Source organism: Ranitomeya variabilis, chromosome 4 (assembly GCF_051348905.1).
Source record: "Ranitomeya variabilis isolate aRanVar5 chromosome 4, aRanVar5.hap1, whole genome shotgun sequence".
Lineage (NCBI taxonomy): Eukaryota > Metazoa > Chordata > Amphibia > Anura > Dendrobatidae > Ranitomeya > Ranitomeya variabilis.
The window spans coordinates 314849207-314870317 of NC_135235.1; positions in this window are offsets into that span (position 1 = coordinate 314849207).

Below are 21111 nucleotides of genomic sequence, written 5' to 3' on the forward strand. Positions count from 1 at the left end.
CGGGCAGGCAGTTGGATGGCAGACATGGAGTTGTCAGGTGTGCAGTGGTCGAAGCTACAAGACCTGTGTCAAGTCCTTCAGTGTTTTGAGGAATGCACACGGGTGGTTAGTGCAGACAACGCCATAATAAGCATGAGCATCCCCCTAATGCGTCTGCTGATGCAAAGTTTGACGCACATAAAGAAGCAGGCGTCTGCAGCCGAGGAAGAGGAAAGCATTGATGACAGTCAGCCATTGTCTGGTCAGGGCCATATAGAGGACGCGGTAGTGGGCGAAGAGGAGGAGGATGATGGGGATGAGTACTTTTTTAATGAGGAAGCTTCTCCTTGGGCAACCGAAATTAGTGGCGTTGCAAGGCCGGGTTCTGTTTTTTTAAGGGAGACAAGTGACGTAGATTTGCCTGTAACGGCCCCTCAAACCAGAACAACCGCAGATTTGACAACTGGAACTTTGGCCCACATGATGGATTATGCCTTACGTATCCTCAAAAGGGACCCATGCATTTTTAAAATGATGAGCAATGACGATTACTGTTTGGCCTGCATCCTTGACCCTCGCTATAAAGGCAAATTGCAAAATATTATGCCACATGAGAACTTCGAACAAATATTAGCAACCAAACAAGCTACTCTTGTAGACCGTTTGATTCAGGCATTCCCAGCACACAGCGCCGGTGATGGTTCTCACACGAGCTGCAGGGGGCTAAAGGGCAGAGGTGTTAGAGGTGCACAAATCAGAAGTGGCGTTGGACAGAGGGGTTTTCTGACCAGGTTGTGGAGTGATTTCGCAATGACCGCAGACAGGACAGGTACTGCAGCATCTATTCAAAGTGACAGGAGACAACATTTGTCCAGTATGGTTACTAACTATTTTTCAGCCCTTATCGATGTTCTCCCTCAACCGTCATTCCCATTTGATTACTGGGCATCCAAATTAGACACCTGGCCTGAATTGGCAGAATATGCATTGCAGGAGCTTGCTTGCCCAGCAGCTAGTGTGCTATCAGAAAGAGTATTCAGTGCTGCTGGTTCAATATTAACCGAAAAAAGGACTCGTCTGGCTACCCAAAATGTGGATGATCTAACCTTCATTAAAATGAACCACTCCTGGATTTCAAATTATTTTGCCCCACCTTTCCCGGCTGACACCTAGCTTTCCTATAAAAAGTCCAAAATAGAGAAAAAAAGCGCACTCACCGGTAATTCAGCGAAAAGCAGTTTTATTCATGTGCAAAGTTGCAGTGCAGGGAGGGTAGACAGTGCATAGCGGATGACAGCTGTTTCGTGCTCTGAAGCACTTCGACAGATCCTAAGATAGGATCTGTCGAAGTGCTTCAGAGCACGAAACAGCTGTCATCCGCTATGCACTGTCTACCCTCCCTGCACTGCAACTTTGCACATGAATAAAACTGCTTTTCGCTGAATTACCGGTGAGTGCGCTTTTTTTCTCTATTTTGGACTTTTCAAATACTGTTGTCTTTCAAAGCAGCACCCAGGTACAGCAGAAATATTTTGCAATTTCCTTTTCTGGCAATAAAGGCTTAAAACGGTATATCCCTGAGGCACGAGGGTCCAACGTATAACGGCAGTGCTGCCGCTTTTTTTCTTTGGACTGTGTGCACATTTCATGTTTCCTATAAAAAGGTCTTGCTTGTGGACTGGTCTTACTGAGTGTTCCAATCTCTTAATTTGCAGCCGCTGTTTGTCCAGCATACAACATGTTTACACCTCCCTCAATGGGAAATCTCCCCCCACGGGGCCGTTGTCTCGCCACTTGGCGCAAGCACCCGCTAGAGTGGCGTTTGTCTGAAGAGGTGGGTGTGCCCGCTTTTGGTTGATGGCACTGCCACTGGGTCCCTCATAGTACAATAAAGTGTCTCTGGTGGTGGTGGCACGCACCCAACGTCAGACACACCGTTGTAACATGAGGGGCCCTGGGACGGTACCGCTGGCCACAAGAGAGTCCCCCCCCCAGCTCAAACTGTGCTCTACCACGTGCAAAATTATCTCTCACAGCTCCACCAATGTTTAGTCTATGCGCTGACATCATTCAATGCCTGGCACTGACAATACCAATTTGTTGACATGATGCTAGTTAAAGTAGTCTGGGTCAGTGTCCTATATTGACAACAGTAAATACTTACTGCCAAATTACTATGTCAGAAACTCAGCAGATGAGCCCACCCCTGTACCTAAGTATGCCACACTTTTTTTTGTTGTTGTTGTTTTGCGAGTAGTGTTGAGCGATACCTTCCGATATCGGAAAGTATCGGTATCGGAAAGTATCGGCCGATACCGTCAAAGTATCGGATCTAATCCGATACCGATACCCGATCCCAATGCAAGTCAATGGGACGAAAATATCGGAATTAAAATAAACCCTTTCTTTCCTTGTAGGTTCCTTCTACATGAAGGAAAACAACTAAGAATAATGTAGGATGTATTGGGGGAGGTGGCGGAGACATTAAAGGCACAGAGGTTTATCCCAATCAAATAGAATAGCAGGATTTTTTTTTTTTATGACGTTCGGCGTTAGAAAGATTTTGACTATGTTTTTTTTTTTATTATTTTGTCAGATATTGATGTTTCACTACTTCCACGCCCTTCACCTTCTTTTTAACTTCTCCCACACTTTCTTCTTCATTATCCTCATCATCAGCTTCTTTGACATCAACTATCTTCACCTTATTCATCTTCTTCTTCATCTTCTACCTATAATTTTTTTTTTTACATTGTTCATATTCTTTTTATTTAACTATTATCTTCTTCATATTCAACTTCTTCATCATATTCTTATTTGTGACAGGTATTCCCGTAGTTGTTATCTATAAAAGTTTGAAGATTACACCTTCCGTTCTGCCTGTCACAAAAGAGTTACATTTGTCCGCGTTCAGTTTGGCCTGCAGCATCAGGCTTTATCCAGGGGCACCACGAGGAGGAACGGACTCACCCCCATACACTGCTTAGTCTTCTTCTGCTTATAATTTAGATAATATCTTTTGCTCTGATATTTAGTGTTATGCTTAATGTTCTTCTGCTCTTTGTTCTGCAGCCTCTTGTTCTTCTGCTTCTCGGTCTCCCATGTCGTCGTCGTCTCCGGGGTCGTCGTCTCCAGGGTCGTCATCATCAGGGTGGTCTTCAGGGTCATCGTCTCCAAGGTCGTCGTCATCTCAGTGGTTGTCGTCTCTGGTGTCGTCGTCATCTTAGGGGTGGTCTTCCGGGTCGTCGTCTTTAGGGTCTTGAACTTGGAAATGTAGCAGAAGGTACAAGAAGGCTGAGAAAATGCCGAGAAACAGCTGATGGAACTGGAACTCGGATGGCTACCCGAAGGTCCAAGAGCCAATGGAACTACCGAGGACGAGCTGACGTTACTGGAACCCGGTTACTAAGCAGGAGGTACCCGTGCCTGAAAGCACTACCAAGGACCACCTGACGTTGGTGGAACTCGGATACCCAGAGGGAGGCACTTAAGCCAAAGGCTCTGCCCGGAACCAGCTGACGGTACTGGAACCAGGATGGGGAGCAGAAGGTACAAGAGCAAAAGACACTGCCGAGAACCAGCTGACGGTACTGGAACCCGGATGGGTAGCCGAAGGTCCAAGAGCCAATGGAACTACCGAGGACCAGCTGACGTTACTGGAACCCGGTTACTAAGCAGGAGGTACCCGTGCTGAAAGCACTACCAAGGACCACCTGACGTTGGTGGAACTCAGATACCCAGAGGGAGGCACCTAAGCCAAAGGCTCTGCCCGGAACCAGCTGACGGTACTGGAACCAGGATGGGGAGCAGAAGGTACAAGAGCAAAAGACACTGCCGAGAACCAGCTGATGGTACTGGAACCCGGATGGGTAGCCGAAGGTCCAAGAGCCAATGGAACTACCGAGGACCAGCTGACGTTACTGGAACCCGGTTACTAAGCAGGAGGTACCCGTGCCTGAAAGCACTACCAAGGACCACCTGACGTTGGTGGAACTCGGATACCCAGAGGGAGGCACCTAAGCCAAAGGCTTTGCCCGGAACCAGCTGACGGTGCTGGAACCAGGATGGGGACCTATTCAAGCTTGTCTTCCTAGAGCCCCAACTAGCGGTGTTGGAGCAAAGGGTCAGCAGGGGGAGAAGAGTGTAGGCCGAAGCCTGCACTGGAGGAATTTGTAGGTCTGTTGTGTCTGCGTGGCTGTTGCAGGACACGTTGCCGGCTACACAGCAGGGGAACAGCTGGCGGTGCTGAACCCCACTGACACATTGGCTGGTGTTTATCTCTGTGCAGCTAGCAGTAGCGGGCCCCAACTGGCGGTGTTAGAGCCCAGGGTCAGCAGGAGGAGGAGAGGGAGCAGAGTGTAGGCCGAAGCCTGCACTGGCGGCAGCTTTGTGTCTGCGTGGCTGTTGCAGGACACGTTGCCGGCTACACAGCAGGGGAACAGCTGGCGGTGCTGAACCCCACTGACACATTGGCTGGTGTTTTTCTCTGTGCAGCTAGCAGTACCGGGCCCCAACTGGCGGTGTTAGAGCCCAGGCTCTGCAGGGGGAGCAGAGTGTAGGCCGAAGCCTAATTGAACCAATTTTAAAGGTAACCTTTAACCCCCCCTCAGGTGTTACAAAGTAGAAGAGCCACGCCTTATGCAGCAGTAGTGCTGCACAAGTCAAAGGTTGCTCTTTTAGTTTTGTTCCTTGCACAAGCTGAATGAAACACGTACAACATTTTGGCCCTTATACAGTCAATCTGTCTTGGAGGCGGGAGTTCCCTTTGTAATGGGACGCAGCACAGCTGGCAAAAATACCAACTTGGTGCTTGGCGCGGCCTCCTGAGCATCGCATTTTGCTGTACAGGAGTCTGCGTTGTTGCGTTATCCCTTGGCCATGCGCTGCCCGTCTTCTGACATTTCATGTCGGCTGCTGCGGTTCGCGATGCCCATGAATCCCAGCCCCGCAGTGTCTTTACAGTGTTTCACACTGCGGGGCTGGGATTCATGGCCTGGCGCAGTACATATGTTCGCCTCTCGCTCGTGTCCTTACACCTGCTACAGACTGTGCGGCGTCAGCTGATCCCTTATCGCATGCCACGGCCATGAAGCCGCACAGTCTGAAGAAGGCGGAAGGAGATGAGTGACAACAGGCGAAGATAAGCACTGCTCATGCCCGTCAATCACACCCTCGCAGTCAAAATAAATAAGACACCGAGGGGCGTTGTGTCGGGCAGGGCGGCCGCAGAGGCGCAGCCAGCCAAACAATGATGTCAGGAGAAGGGCTGTGCTACCAAGGGGGTCGTTGCGTGTCATTACAAAGGAAAGTCACACCTCAGGGATGTTTTAATGGTCTCAGGGGACACATTGTAGACGTGTTCTGTTCCACGGGTGCAAGGGGAATAAGTTTATGAGCCACCTTGCACACATGCAGCATTACCGCTGCACAAGGTGGCTGTAAAACATACAAACACCTGGGGGTGGGGCGACAGGATCCCTTCAATTTCAGTTCTTGTGTCTGCGTGGCTTTTGCAGGACACGATGCCAGCTACACAGCAGGGGAACAGCTGGCGGTGCTGAACCCCACTGACACATTGGCTGGTGTTTTTCTCTGTGCAGCTAGCACTACCGGGCACCAACTGGCGGTGTTAGAGCCCAGGGTCAGCAGGAGGAGGAGAGGGAGCAGAGTGTAGGCCGAAGCCTGCACTGGCAGCAGCTTTGTGTCTGCGTGGCTGTTGCAGGACACGATGCCGGCTACACAGCAGGGGAACAGCTGGCGGTGCTGAACCCCACTGACACATTGGCGAGGTGTTTTTCCCTGTGCAGCCAGCACTTCGGGGCACCAACTGGCGGTGTTAGAGCCCAGGCTCTGCAGGGGGAGCAGAGTGTAGGCCGAAGCCTAATTGAACCGATTTTAAAGGTAACCTTTAACCCCCCCTCAGGGGTTACAAACTACAAGAGCCACAGCTTGGGCAGCAGTAATGCTGCACAAGTCAAAGGTTGCTCTTTTAATTTTGCTCCTTGCACACGCAGAAAGAAACACGTATAACATTTAGGCCCTTACGCAGTCAAACTGTTTTGGAGGCGTGAGTTCCCTTTGTAATGAGACGCAGCACAGCTGTCAAAAATCCCACCTTGGTGCTTGGCGCGGCCTCCTGAGCTTCGTTATTTGCTGCACAGGAGTCTGCGCTGTCGTGTTATCCCTTGGCCTTGCGCTGTTAGCGCTGCCCATCTTCTGACATCATTTAATGTTGGCCGGTGCGGTTCGTGATGACCATGAATCCCAGCCCCGCAGTGTCTTTACATTGTTAAAACACTGCGGGGCTGGGATTCATGGCCTGGCGCAGTACATATGTTCGCCTCTCACACTCGGGTCCTTACACCTGCTACAGAATGTGCGGCGCCAGCTGATCCCTTATGGCATGCCATGGCCATGAGGCCGCACAGTGTGAAGAAGGCGGAAGGAGATAAGTGCCAGGCGAAGATAGGCACTGCTCATGCCCATCAATCACACCCTCACAGTCTAAAGAAATTAGACACCGAGGGGCGCTGTGTCGGGCAGGGCTGCCGCAGAGGCGCAGCCAGCCAAACAATGATGCCAGAAGACGGGCAGCGCTACCAAGGGGGTTGCAGCGTGTCATTACAAAGGAAAGTCACACCTCAGGGACGGTTTAATGGTCACAGAGGACACATTTTAGACGTGTTCAGTTCCACGTGTGCAAGGGGAATAAGTTTCTGAGCCACCTTGCACACATGCAGCATTACTGCTGTACAAGGTGGCTGTGAAACATACAAACGCCTGGGGGAGGGGGGACAGGTTCCCTTCAATTTCAGTTCTTGTGTCTGCATGGCTTTTGCAGGACACGATGCCGGCTACACAGCAGGGGAACAGCTGGCGGTGCTGAACCCCACTGACACATTGGCTGGTGTTTTTCTCTGTGCAGCTAGCAGTACCGGGCACCAACTGGCGGTGTTAGAGCCCAGGGTCAGCAGGAGGAGCAGGGGGAGCAGAGTGTAGGCCGAAGCCTGCACTGGCGGCAGCTTTGGGTCTGTTGTGTCTGCGTGGCTGTTGCAGGACACGTTGCCGGCTACACAGCAGGGGAACAGCTGGCGGTGCTGAACCCCACTGACACATTGGCGAGGTGTTTTTCCCTGTGCAGCCAGCACGTCCGGACAGCAACTAGCGGTGTTGGAGCCCGGGCTCTGCAGGTGGAGCAGAGTGTAGGCCGCAGCCTGCACTGGAGCAAGTTGAAAGGGAACCTTTAACCCCCCCCCAGGCGTTTGTAGCTGAAAGAGCCATCTTGTACAGCACTAATGCTGGAAAAGGTAAACTTAGCTCTTTTAATTATGGTCCTTGCACATGCTGAACCTAACACTTTTGAAATGTGTCCCCTCACACGGTTAAACCGTCCAGTCGGTGGAACTTTCCTCTGTCATGTGACGCAGCACAGCCGTCATTCTTACCCCCTTGGCGCCGTGCGCCTCCTCCTCAGCGTTGTTTGAATCTGTCCCGGAGTCTGCGCTGTTATGTTATCCCTTGGCCAGACACACACTTAGCGCTGCCCGTCTTCTGACATCATTTGGTGTCAGGATGGCTGCGCCTGTGCGTCCGCGCTGGACGAGATCCCGCCTCGCTGTGTCATCTAATGTAATCACTCTGCGGACCTGTGATCCATGGGCATGAGCAGTGCATATCCTCGCCTCTCACTCCCCTCCCTACGGCTTATTCAGACTGTGCGGCGTCACGGCCGTGGCATGCTATTAGGGATCAGCTGACAGCGCACAGTCTGAAGAAGGCGTAGGGAGATGAGTGAGAGGCGGAGGTTCAGATATGCACTGCTAATGTCCATGGATCACAGGTCCGCAGTGGGATTAAATCAGAAGACACTACGAGGAGGGATCTCGTCCAGCACGGCCGCACAGGCGCAGCCATCCTGACACCAAATGATGTCAGAAGACGGGCAGCGCTAAGTGTGCCTGGCCAAGGGATAACATAACAGCGCAGACTCTGGGACAGATTCAAACAACGCTGAGGAGGAGGCGCACGGCGCCAAGGGGGTAAGAATGACGGCTGTGCTGCGTCACATGACAAAGGAAAGTTCCACCGACCGGACGGTTTAACCGTGTGAGGGGACACATTTCAAAAGTGTTAGGTTCAGCATGTGCAAGGAGCACCACGAAAAGAGGCACTTTTTCCCTTTGCATCATTACTGCTGCACAAGGTGTCTCCTTCAGTAACAAATGCCTGGGGGGGGGACAGGTTCCCTAAAATTTAACTTGTTGTGCCTGCGTGGCGGTCGCAGGACACGTTGCCGTATACACAGCAGGGGAGCAGCAGGCATTACTGAACCCCACTAACACATTGGCGAGGTGTTTGGCTCTGTGCGGGCAGCACTTCTGGATGGCAACTAGCGGTGTTGGAGCCCAGGGACAGGAGGAGGAGGAGGTGGAGGAGATAGGAGGGATTGCCACACACACAGCTGGGGAACAGCTGACGTTACTGAACCCCAATAACAGAGGAGGGACTGTTGGGACTGTGCGGGCAGCACTTCTGGACGGCAACTAGCAGTGTTGGAGCCCAGGGACAGGAGGAGGAGGAGGTGGAGGAGATAGGAGGGATTGCCACACACACAGCTGGGGAACAGCTGACGTTACTGAACCCCAATAACATAGAGGAGGGACTGTTGGGACTGTGCGGGCAGCACTTCTGGATGGTAACTAGCGGTGTTGGAGCCCAGGGACAGGAGGAGGAGGAGGTGGAGGAGATAGGATGGATTGCCACACACACAGCTGGGGAACAGCTGACGTTACTGAACCCCAATAACAGATGAGGGACTGTTGGGACTATGCGGGCAGCACTTCTGGATGGCAACTAGCGGTGTTGGAGCCCAGGGACAGAAGGAGGAGGAGGTGGAGGAGATAGGAGGGATTGCCACACACACAGCTGGGGAACAGCTGACGTTACTGAACCCCAATAACAGAGGAGGGACTGTTGGGACTATGCGGGCAGCACTTCTGGACGGCAACTAGCGGTGTTGGAGCCCAGGGACAGGAGGAGGAGGAGGTGGAGGAGATAGGAGGGATTGCCACACACACAGCTGGGGAACAGCTGACGTTACTGAACCCCAATAACAGAGGAGGGACTGTTGGGACTGTGCGGGCAGCACTTCTGGACGGCAACTAGCGGTGTTGGAGCCCAGGGACAGGAGGAGGAGGAGGTGGAGGAGATAGGAGGGATTGCCACACACACAGCTGAGGAACAGCTGACGTTACTGAACCCCAATAACAGAGGAGGGACTGTTGGGACTGTGCGGGCAGCACTTCTGGATGGCAACTAGCGGTGTTGGAGCCCAGGGTGTTGTGGATTCTGTTTGTGGGCTCCCTCTGGTGGTTACTGCTGGTACTGGGTGACTTTGGTGGGTTGCGGCCTTTTGTTTCCACCTGTCCATCAGTGGCTGGGTGTTTCCTATTTTACCTGGCCTTTCTGTCATTTCCCTTGCCGGCTATCAATGTATTCAAATGTGCTCTGTTTGGTTCCTGCCTACCTGCTCCCAGATCTTTCAGGATAAGCTAAGTGCTGATTTTCAGTTGTTTGGTTTTTTGTCCAGCTTGCTTATTATGTCTCTATGCTAGCTGGTAGCTCTAGTGGACTGAGGTTCTCCCCATGTGCCATGAGTTGGCACATGGGTTCTTGTAATCTCAGGATGGTTTTTTTGATTAGGGTTTTTTGCTGACCGCTCAGTCCCCTTTTGTATCGTTCTGCTTTCTAGTTTACAGCGGGCCTCAATTTGCTAAAACTATATATATCATCTCTATGTGTGTGCCTTCCTCTCATTTCACCGTCAATACATGTGGGGGGCAACTATATCTTTTGGGGTTCATTCCGCTGGAGGCAAGTGAGGTCTTATTTTCTCTGCAGTGCTAGTTAGCTCTTAGGCTGGTGCGTGGCGTCTAGAACCAACGTAGGCACGCTCCCTGGCTATCTCTAGTTGCGTTTGTCAGGCGTAGGGCAGCGGTCAGCCCAGGTTCCATCACCCTAGAGCTCGTCCGTAATATATTTGTACTTTGCTTGTCCTGTGCTATCCCTAGCCATTGGGATTCATGACAGTATAGCCGGCCAGCAAAGTGTTAATTGTTTGGGCTGAAGCAGGAGAAAGAGAAGTGTTTAAGGGAAATTTTTTTTTTTTTTTCCCTTCAGAGTTTTGCTGCCTAGCCCTTAATTGCTGTCTAGCTGCTTCTTACCTCCTCTTAACCCTTGAATGGCTCTGATCTTAGCTGTTTATCATGGATGTCCAGAGTTTGGCTTCCAGCCTGAGTAATCTCGCGGCAAAAGTTCAAAACATACAGGATTTTGTTGTTCACACTCCCATGTCTGAACCTAGAATTCCTATTCCAGAGTTCTTTTCTGGAGATAGATCTACCTTCCTGAATTTCAGGAACAATTGTAAATTGTTTCTTTCTTTAAAATCTCGCTCCTCTGGAGACCCTGCTCAACAGGTCAAGATTGTAATATCTTTCCTGCGGGGCGACCCTCAGAATTGGGCATTTGCATTGGCACCAGGGGATCCTGCATTGCTCAGTGTGGATGCGTTTTTTCTGGCATTGGGATTGCTCTATGAGGAACCTAACCTGGAGATTCAGGCTGAAAAGGCTTTATTAGCCCTCTCTCAGGGGCATGATGAAGCGGAGATATATTGTCAGAAGTTTCGGAAATGGTCGGTGCTTACTCAGTGGAATGAGTGCGCCCTGGCTGCAAACTTCAGAAATGGTCTTTCTGAGGCCATTAAGGATATTATGGTGGGGTTCCCTACGCCTACAGGTCTGAATGAGTCTATGGCTATGGCCATTCAGATTGATCGGCGTTTACGGGAGCGCAAACCCGTGCACCAGTTGGCGGTGTCTTCTGAACAGGCACCTGAGACTATGCAATGTGATAGAATTCAGTCCAGAAGTGAACGGCAAAATTATAGGCGGAAAAATGGATTGTGTTTCTATTGTGGTGATTCAGCTCATGTTATATCAGCATGCTCTAAACGCACAAAAAGGGTTGATAAATCTTTTGCCATTGGTACTCTGCAGTCTAAGTTCATTTTGTCTGTGACTCTGATTTTTTCACTGTCTTCCATTTCCGTCGATGCCTATGTGGATTCGGGCGCTGCCCTGAGTCTTATGGATTGGTCATTTGCTAAACGCTGCGGTTTTAGTCTGGAACCTCTGGAAGTTCCTATTCCTCTGAAGGGAATTGACTCTACACCATTGGCTATGAATAAACCGCAGTATTGGACACAAGTGACCATGCGCATGACTCCCGTTCATCAGGAGGTGATTCGCTTCCTTGTACTTTATAATTTACATGATGTACTAGTGCTTGGTCTGCCATGGTTACAAACTCATAATCCTGTCCTGGACTGGAAAACAATGTCTGTGTTAAGCTGGGGATGTCAGGGTGTTCATGATGATGCACCTCCGATTTCTATCGCTTCATCTACTCCTTCTGAGATCCCTGCGTTTTTGTCTGACTATAGGGATGTTTTTGAGGAGCCTAAGCTCAATTCGCTCCCTCCGCATAGAGATTGTGACTGTGCTATAGAATTGATTCCTGGCAGTAAGTTCCCTAAGGGTCGTTTATTTAATCTGTCACTGCCAGAGCATACTGCTATGCGGAATTATATTAAGGAGTCCTTGGAAAAGGGACATATTCGTCCATCTTCGTCCCCTCTGGGAGCAGGTTTTTTTTTTGTGGCAAAAAAAGATGGTTCCCTGAGGCCTTGTATAGATTATCGCCTTCTGAATAAGATTACAGTCAAGTATCAGTATCCATTGCCATTATTGACTGATTTGTTTGCTCGCATTAAGGGGGCTAGGTGGTTCACTAAGATAGATCTTTGCGGTGCGTATAATCTGGTGCGGATAAAACAGGGTGATGAGTGGAAAACCGCATTTAATACGCCTGAGGGCCATTTTGAGTATTTGGTAATGCCTTTTGGACTCTCCAATGCTCCGTCAGTCTTTCAGTCCTTTATGCACAATATTTTCCGTGAATATCTGGATAAGTTTATGATTGTGTATTTGGATGATATTTTGGTGTTTTCTGATGACTGGGAGTCTCATGTTCTACAGGTCAGGAAGGTTTTTCAGGTTCTGCGGGCCAATTCTCTGTTTGTGAAGGGCTCAAAGTGTCTCTTCGGAGTCCAGAAGATTTCTTTTTTGGGGTACATTTTTTCTCCTTCTACTATTGAGATGGATCCCGTCAAGGTTCAGGCGATTTTTGACTGGACACAACCTACATCTGTTAAGAGCCTTCAGAAGTTCTTGGGGTTTGCTAATTTTTATCGTCGGTTCATTGCTAATTTTTCCAGTATGGTTAAACCTTTGACTGATTTGACTAAAAAGGGTGCTGATGTTGCTGATTGGTCTCCTGCGGCCGTGGAGGCCTTTCAGGAACTTAAGCGCCGGTTTTCTTCTGCTCCTGTGTTGTGTCAACCAGATGTTTCACTTCCTTTTCAGGTTGAGGTTGATGCTTCCGAGATTGGAGCGGGGGCGGTTTTGTCACAGAGAAGTTCTAATGGCTCGGTGATGAAGCCATGTGCATTCTTCTCTAGAAAATTCTCGCCCGCCGAGCGCAATTATGATGTGGGTAATCGGGAGCTTTTGGCCATGAAGTGGGCATTTGAGGAGTGGCGTCCTTGGCTTGAGGGTGCTAAACATCGTGTGGTGGTCTTGACTGATCACAAGAATCTCATTTACCTTGAGTCTGCCAGGCGTTTGAATCCTAGACAGGCTCGTTGGTCGTTGTTTTTTTCTCGTTTCAATTTCGTGGTTTCATACCTGCCAGGTTCGAAGAATGTGAAGGCAGATGCTCTTTCCAGGAGTTTTGTGCCTGACTCTCCTGGAGACTCTGGGCCTACTGGTATCCTTAGGGATGGGGTAATATTGTCCGCCGTATCCCCAGACTTGCGACGTGCATTGCAGGAGTTTCAGGTGGATAAACCGGATCGTTGTCCACCAGAAAGACTGTTTGTTCCGGATGATTGGACCAGTAGAGTCATCTCCGAGGTCCATTCTTCTGTGTTGGCTGGTCATCCTGGAATATTTGGTACTAGAGACTTGGTGGCCAGGTCTTTTTGGTGGCCTTCCTTGTCTAGGGATGTGCGTACCTTTGTGCAGTCTTGTGAAGTGTGTACTCGAGCTAAGCCTTGCTGTTCTCGGGCCAGTGGGTTGTTGTTATCCTTGCCCATCCCGAAGAGGCCTTGGATGCACATTTCCATGGATTTTATTTCTGATCTCCCGGTTTCACAGAAAATGTCCGTTATCTGGGTTGTGTGTGACCGCTTTTCTAAGATGGTTCATTTGGTGCCCTTGCCTAAGTTGCCTTCCTCCTCTGAGTTGGTCCCTTTATTTTTTCAGAACGTGGTTCGTTTGCATGGGATTCCGGAGAATATCGTTTCTGACAGGGGATCCCAGTTTGTGTCTAGATTTTGGCGGACGTTTTGTGCCAAGATGGGCATTGATTTGTCTTTCTCGTCTGCATTCCATCCTCAGACGAATGGCCAGACGGAGCGAACTAATCAGACCTTGGAAACTTATTTGAGGTGTTTTGTTTCTGCTGATCAAGATGACTGGGTTGCTTTTTTGCCACTGGCCGAATTTGCTCTTAATAATCGGGCTAGTTCGGCCACGTTGGTCTCTCCTTTTTTTTGTAATTCGGGGTTTCATCCTCGTTTTTCCTCTGGTCAGGTGGAGCCTTCGGATTGTCCTGGAGTGGACGTGGTGGTGGACAGGCTACATCAGATTTGGAATCAGGTGGTGGACAATTTGAAGTTATCTCAGGAGAAGACTCAGCAGTTTGCTAATCGCCGTCGCCGCGTGGGTCCCCGACTTCTTGTTGGGGATTTGGTGTGGTTGTCTTCTCGTTTTGTCCCTATGAAGGTCTCTTCTCCTAAGTTCAAGCCTCGGTACATCGGTCCTTATAGGATCTCGGAGATTCTTAACCCTGTATCTTTTCGTTTGGATCTCCCAGCATCGTTTGCTATTCATAATGTGTTCCATCGGTCGTTGTTGCGGAGGGCTGCCTGCCCGTGTATCCATGTAACCGATGTAAAACTGCCATGAGTGCCTACTGTTTGGTATTTTAGGCCTTTGATAGCCTGTCTGCAGCCCCTACTTGCAATACTCCTCCACTGACCACACCAATGCTGCCCGTGTACCCCTGGAACCTATTTAAAAGTTCATAGAGCCTAGTTATATATTTTATTTACTATTAATAAGGCCATGATGGACTACGCTGTACCACGCTACAAGCTAACCAGTCGACACTTCTTTTGCGAGAAAAGCCATCCCAACCCTCCACCAGCATGTAAAAGACCACATTGTCCATGCACTCTGGCAATCTGTGAGTACAAAGGTGCACCTGACAACAGACGCATGGACCTGTAGGCATGGCCACGGAAGGTTACGTGTCCATTATGGTGCAATGGGTTAATGTGGTGGATGCATGGTCCACAGGGGACAGCCTACTAAGTCTGTCTGCAGTCCCTAATTCAAATTGTCCTCCACTGTCTAAATCTGAGCTTCAACCTTCTGGCTCTCATTAAGTGCTTTTTAAAAAAAAATTGGTGGTTACGGCCTACTAACGGTGTCTGCCGCTCCCTGGTTTTGTCCTCAACTGTATAAAGCTGAGCTTCAACCTTCTGGCTCTCATTAAGTGCTTTTTAAAAAAAAATTGGTGGTTGGGGCCTACTAACGGTGTCTGACGCTCCCTGGTGTTGTCCTCAACTGAATAAATCTGAGCTTCAACCTTCTGGCTCTCATTAAGTCCTTTTTTGAAAAAAATTGGTGGTTACGGCCTACTAACGGTGTCTGCCGCTCCCTGGTGTTGTCCTCAACTGTATAAAGCTGAGCTTCAACCTTCTGGCTCTCATTAAGTCCTTTTTTGAAAAAAATTGGTGGTTACGGCCTACTAACGGTGTCTGCCGCTCCCTGGTGTTGTCCTCAACTGTATAAAGCTGAGCTTCAACCTTCTGGCTCTCATTAAGTGCTTTTAGAAAAAAAATTGGTGGTTGGGGCCTACTAACGGTGTCTGCCGCTCCCTGGTGTTGTCCTCCACTGTATAAAGCTGAGCTTCAGTCTTTAGGCTTTCAGCCTATCAGTATCAGATATTAAACTGCATTTGGCCTTCAACTTTGGTTACGGCCTACTAACGGTGTCTGCTGCTCCCTGGTGTTGTCCTCAACTGAATAAATCTGAGCTTCAACCTTCTGGCTCTCATTAAGTGCTTTTTTTTTTTAAATTGGTGGTTGGGGCCTAATAACTCTATTTGCCGCTCCCTGGTGTTGTCCTCCTCCTGAGTGTTCTCCTCCTCCTTGGTGTTCTCCTCCAGGTTGCCTTGTCTGAGCTTCAACCTTCTGGCTCTCATTAAGTGCTTTTTAACAAAAAATTGGTGGTTATGGCCTACTAACGGTGTCTGCCGCTCCATGGTGTTGTCCTCCACTGTATAAAGCTGAGCTTCAGTATTTAGGCTTTTGGCCTATAGTAACAAATATTAAACTGCATTTGGCCTACTAGTGTGGTTGGGCCCTTAAAACAGTGTCTGCTGCTCCTGGGTTTGCTACTCCACTGAACAAAGCAATGCCGCCTGTTTAGTCCTGTTACCAATTTTGAACTGCATTTAGCCTACTTTATTCTTTGGCCCTATATCTGTGTTTCCTCCTCATCCTGCCTATTGCCCAGCCACTGCTAGATGAGTCTGCTGGTACATTGACCTAGACCACTACATTCCCCTTGCACTCTACACAGCCAGAATCTGACCCTGCTGAAAGTAAGGTTCCCCTTCCCGCATGTTATACCACCTTACACAGGGACAAAGAGGAAGGTGCAGATGAAAGTGCAGGTTCCTTCATCAGGTGGGGGGCATACTCGTTGGCGACGTCACTGGCACAGGGCCCCTCAGAGTACACAAAAGTGTCGCTGCTGGTGGGAGGCGCCCCCACCGTGCAAACACACCGCTGTACTTTGAGGGGCCCTGTGCCAGTGCCAATGCCAACGAGTGGCCCCCCCCTGCTTGCTTAGGATCACAGCACTTGCAAACTTGACATACTTACCTCTCCCTGCTCCACCGCCGTGACGTAGTCCACATTTCCTGGGCCTACTAAAACCTTGAACCAGCTCTACCCGCCACAACTTTTGCCAAATGACCCCCAATTTCCAATGCCCAACTATTATTATAAAGTTAATTAAGATTGACAAGCTTCAGAAACAAGAATGGATGTTTTTGGCATTAAAATGGGCACTGTAGGTGTTTTCCTGGCCTCCACTCACTGCCGACTATGCTTCCCCATTGACTTGCATTGGGTTTCGTGTTTCGGTCGATCCCCGACTTTTAGCGATAATCGGCCGACTGCACTCGACTCGACTTTGGACAAAGTCGGGTTTCGCAAAACCCGACTCGATCTTAAAAAAATGAAAGTCGCTCAACCCTAGTCCACACTATTGGTGTCCGACAAAGGGGGCATTCTGGTACTCTTTGGTTTCAACTCAGTGAATGGACCCAATCCAGGTGGTCTCTGACCCTCTTCCTGTGCACATACCCTTAGAGTTTTTAGCGAACATCATGATTCAGACATCCAGACACCTCGGTAATAAAGCGACCACAGCTTTTCTTACTCAGTGTTTTTGGTGGTCAGAGGTACATCAGGATGTCAGAGAGTATGTAGCCACTTGCAGTGTCTGTGCACATTATAAAACTTATCATACTCGTCCATCTGGGTCTCTCCAACCATTAGTGATTACCAGTGGACCTTGGACTCATTTATCAGTATCATTTTATCACTGATCTACACTAGAGTTGAGCGACTTTTACTTTTTTAGGATCGAGTTGGGTTTTGCGAAACCCTACTTTCTCAAAAATCGGCCGATTATTGCGTAAAGTCGGGGGCCGACTGAAACACGAAACCCAATGCAAGTCAATGGGGAATCAAAGTCGGCAGTGAGTGGAGGACAGGAAAACACCTACAGTGGCCACTTTAATGCCAAAAATATCAATTCTTATTACTTAAGCTTGTCAATCTTAATTTACTTTATAATAATAATTATGCATTGAAAACAGTTGGTCATTTGGCTAAAGTTGTGGGGGTGTAGGGCTGGCTCAAGATTTTCTTGGGCCCAGGAAACGCGGAATACGTCACGGCGGTGGAGCAGGGAGAGGTAAGTATTTCAACTTTGCAAGTGCTGTGATCCTGAGCAAGCAGGGGGGGCCCACTAGTTGGCACTGGCACAGGGCCCCTCATAGTACGGCGGTGTGTTTGACGGCGGGCGGTGCCTCCCACTGCCAGAGACACTTTTGCGTACTATGAGGGGCCCTGTGCCAGTGCCAACGAGTATGCCCCCACCTGATGAAGGAACCTGCACTTTCATCTGCACCTTCCTCTTTGTCCCCGTGTAAGGTGGTATAGTATGTGGGAAGGGGAACTTGACTTTCAGCAGGGTCAGATTCTGGCTGTGTAGAGTGCAAGGGGAATGTTGTGGTCTGGGTCAAGGTACCAGCAAACTCATCTAGCAGTGGCTAGGCAATGGGCAGGATGAGGAGGAAACACAGTTAGTAGGCCCAAATAATAGAGTGGGCTAAATGCAGTTCAAATATGGTAACAGGACTAACCAGGCGGCATAGCTTTGTTCAGTGGAGGACAACTGTAAGGACGGGTTAAAACAGTTACTAGGCCCAAATAAGTAAGTAGGCTAAATGCAGTTCAAAATTTGTAAAAAGAGTAGACAGGCAGCATAGCTTTGTTCAGTGGAGGACAACTGTAAGGAGTGGCGCAGACAGACACAGGTAGTAGGCCTAAAATAAAAAAGTAGGCTAAATGCAGTTCAAAATTTGTAACAGGAGTACACAGGCGACATTGATTTGTTGAGGTGCAGACAGACACAGTAGCAGGCCTAAAATAAAAAAGTTGGCTAAATGCACTTCAAAATTTGTAACAGGAGTACACAGGTGGCATTGCTTTGTTCAGTGGAGGACAACTGTAAGGAGTGGCGCAGACAGACACAAGTAGTAGGCCTAAAATAAAAAAGTAGGCTAAATGCAGTTTAAAATTTGAACACAGGAGTACACAGGTGGCATTGCTTTGTTCAGTGGAGGACAACTGTAAGGAGTGGCACAGACAGACACATGTAGTAGGCCTAAAACAAAAAAGTTTACTAAATGCAGTTAAAAATTTGTAACAGGAGTACACAGGTGGCATAGCTTTGTTCAGTGGAGGACAACTGTAAGGACTGGCTGACACAGTTACTAGGCCCAAATAAGTAAGTAGGCTAAATGCAGTTCAAAATTTGTAACAGGAGTACACAGGCGGCTTAGCTTTGTTCAGTGGAGGACAACTGTAAGGACTGGCTGACACAGTTACTAGGCCCAAATAAGTAAGTAGGCTAAATGCAGTTCAAAATTTGTAACAGGAGTACACAGGCGGCATAGCTTTGTTCAGTGGAGGACAACTGTAAGGAGTGGCGCAGACTCATGTAGTAGGCCTAAAATAAAAAAGTAGGCTAAATGCAGTTCAAAATTTGTAACAGGAGTACACAGGAGGCATAGCTTTGTTCAGTGGAGGACAACTGTAAGGACTGGCTGACACAGTTACTAGGCCCAAATAAGTAAGTAGGCTAAATGCAGTTCAAAATCTGTAACATGAGTACACAGGCGGCATAGCTTTGTTCAGTGGAGGACAACTGTAAGGAGTGGTGCAGACAGACACAGTTAGTAGGCCTAAAATAAAAAAGTAGGCTAAATGCAGTTCAACATTTGCAACAGGAGTACACAGGTGGCATAGCTTTGTTCAGTGGAGGACAACTGTAAGGAGTGGCGCAGACAGACACAAGTAGTAGGCCTAAAATAAAAAAGTAGGCTAAATGCAGTTCAAAATTTGTTACAGGAGTACACAGGCGGCATAGCTTTGTTCAGTGGAGGACAACTGTAAGGACTGGCTGACACAGTTACTAGGCCCAAATAAGTAAGTAGGCTAAATGCAGTTCAAAATTTGCAACAGGAGTACACAGGCGGCATAGCTTTGTTCATTGGAGGACAACTGTAAGGACTGGCTGACACAGTTACAAGGCCCAAATAAGTAAGTAGGCTAAATGCAGTTCAAAATTTGTAACAGGAGTAGACAGGCAGCATAGCTTTGTTCAGTGGAGGACAACTGTAAGGAGTGGCGCAGACGGACACAGGTAGTAGGCCTAAAATAAAAAAGTAGGCTAAATGCAGTTCAAAATTTGACACAGGAGTACACAGGCGGCATAGCTTTGTTCAGTGGAGAACAACTGTAAGGAGTGGCGCAGACAGACACAAGTAGTGGGCCTAAAATAAAAAAGTAGGCTAAATGCAGTTCAAAATTTGTTACAGGAGTACACAGGCGGCATATCTTTGTTCAGTGGAGAACAACTGTAAGGAGTGGCGCAGACAGACACAAGTAGTAGGCCTAAAATAAAAAAGTAGGCTAAATGCAGTTCAAAATTTGTTACAGGAGTACACAGGCGGCATAGCTTTGTTCAGTGGAGGACAACTGTAAGGACTGGCTGACACAGTTACTAGGCCCAAATAAGTAAGTAGGCTAAATGCAGTTCAAAATTTGCAACAGGAGTACACAGGCGGCATAGCTTTGTTCAGTGGAGGACAACTGTAAGGACTGGCTGACACAGTTACTAGGCCCAAATAAGTAAGTAGGCTAAATGCAGTTCAAAATTTGCAACAGGAGTACACAGGCGGCATAGCTTTGTTCAGTGGAGGACAACTGTAACGAGTGGCGCAGACAGACACATGTAGTAGTCCTGAAATAAAAAAGTAGGCTAAATGCAGTTCAAAATTTGTAACAGGAGTACACAGGCGGCATAGCTTTGTTCAGTGGAGGACAACAGTAAGGACTGGCTGACACAGTTACTAGGCCCAAATAAGTAAGTAGGCTAAATGCAGTTCAAAATTTGTAACAGGAGTACCCAGGCGGCATAGCTTTGTTCAGTGGAGGACAACTGTAAGGAGTGGTGCAGACAGACACAGTAGTAGGCCTAAAATAAAAAAGTTTGCTAAATGCAGTTCAACATTTGTAACAGGATTACACAGGCGGCATAGCTTTGTTCAGTGGAGGACAACTGTAAGGAGTGGCGCAGACAGACACATGTAGTAGGCCTAAAATAAAATAGTAGGCTAAATGCAGTTCAAAATTTGTAACAGGAGTACACAGGCGGCATTGCTTTGTTCAGTGGAGGACAATTGTAAGGAGTGGCGCAGACAGACAGAAGTAGTAGGCCTAAAATAAAAAAGTAGGCTAAATGCAGTTCAAAATTTGTTACAGGAGTACACAGGCGGCATAGCTTTGTTCAGTGGAGGACAACTGTAAGGACTGGCTGACACAGTTACTAGGCCCAAATAAGTAAGTAGGCTAAATGCAGTTCAAAATTTGCAACAGGAGTACACAGGCGGCATAGCTTTGTTCAGTGGAGGACAACTGTAAGGACTGGCTGACACAGTTACTAGGCCCAAATAAGTAAGTAGGCTAAATGCAGTTCAAAATTTGCAACAGGAGTACACAGGCGGCATAGCTTTGTTCAGTGGAGGACAACTGTAACGAGTGGCGCAGACAGACACAGGTAGTAGGCCTGAAATAAAAAAGTAGGCTAAATGCAGTTCAAAATTTGCAACAGGAGTACACAGGTGGCACAGCTTTGTTCAGTGGAGGACAACTGTAAGGAGTGGCGCAGACAGACACAAGTAGTAGGCCTAAAATAAAAAAGTAGGCTAAATGCAGTTCAAAATTTGTTACAGGAGTACACAGGCGGCATAGCTTTGTTCAGTGGAGGACAACTGTAAGGACTGGCTGACACAGTTACTAGGCCCAAATAAGTAAGTAGGCTAAATGCAGTTCAAAATTTGCAACAGGAGTACACAGGCGGCATAGCTTTGTTCATTGGAGGACAACTGTAAGGACTGGCTGACACAGTTACAAGGCCCAAATAAGTAAGTAGGCTAAATGCAGTTCAAAATTTGTAACAGGAGTAGACAGGCAGCATAGCTTTGTTCAGTGGAGGACAACTGTAAGGAGTGGCGCAGACGGACACAGGTAGTAGGCCTAAAATAAAAAAGTAGGCTAAATGCAGTTCAAAATTT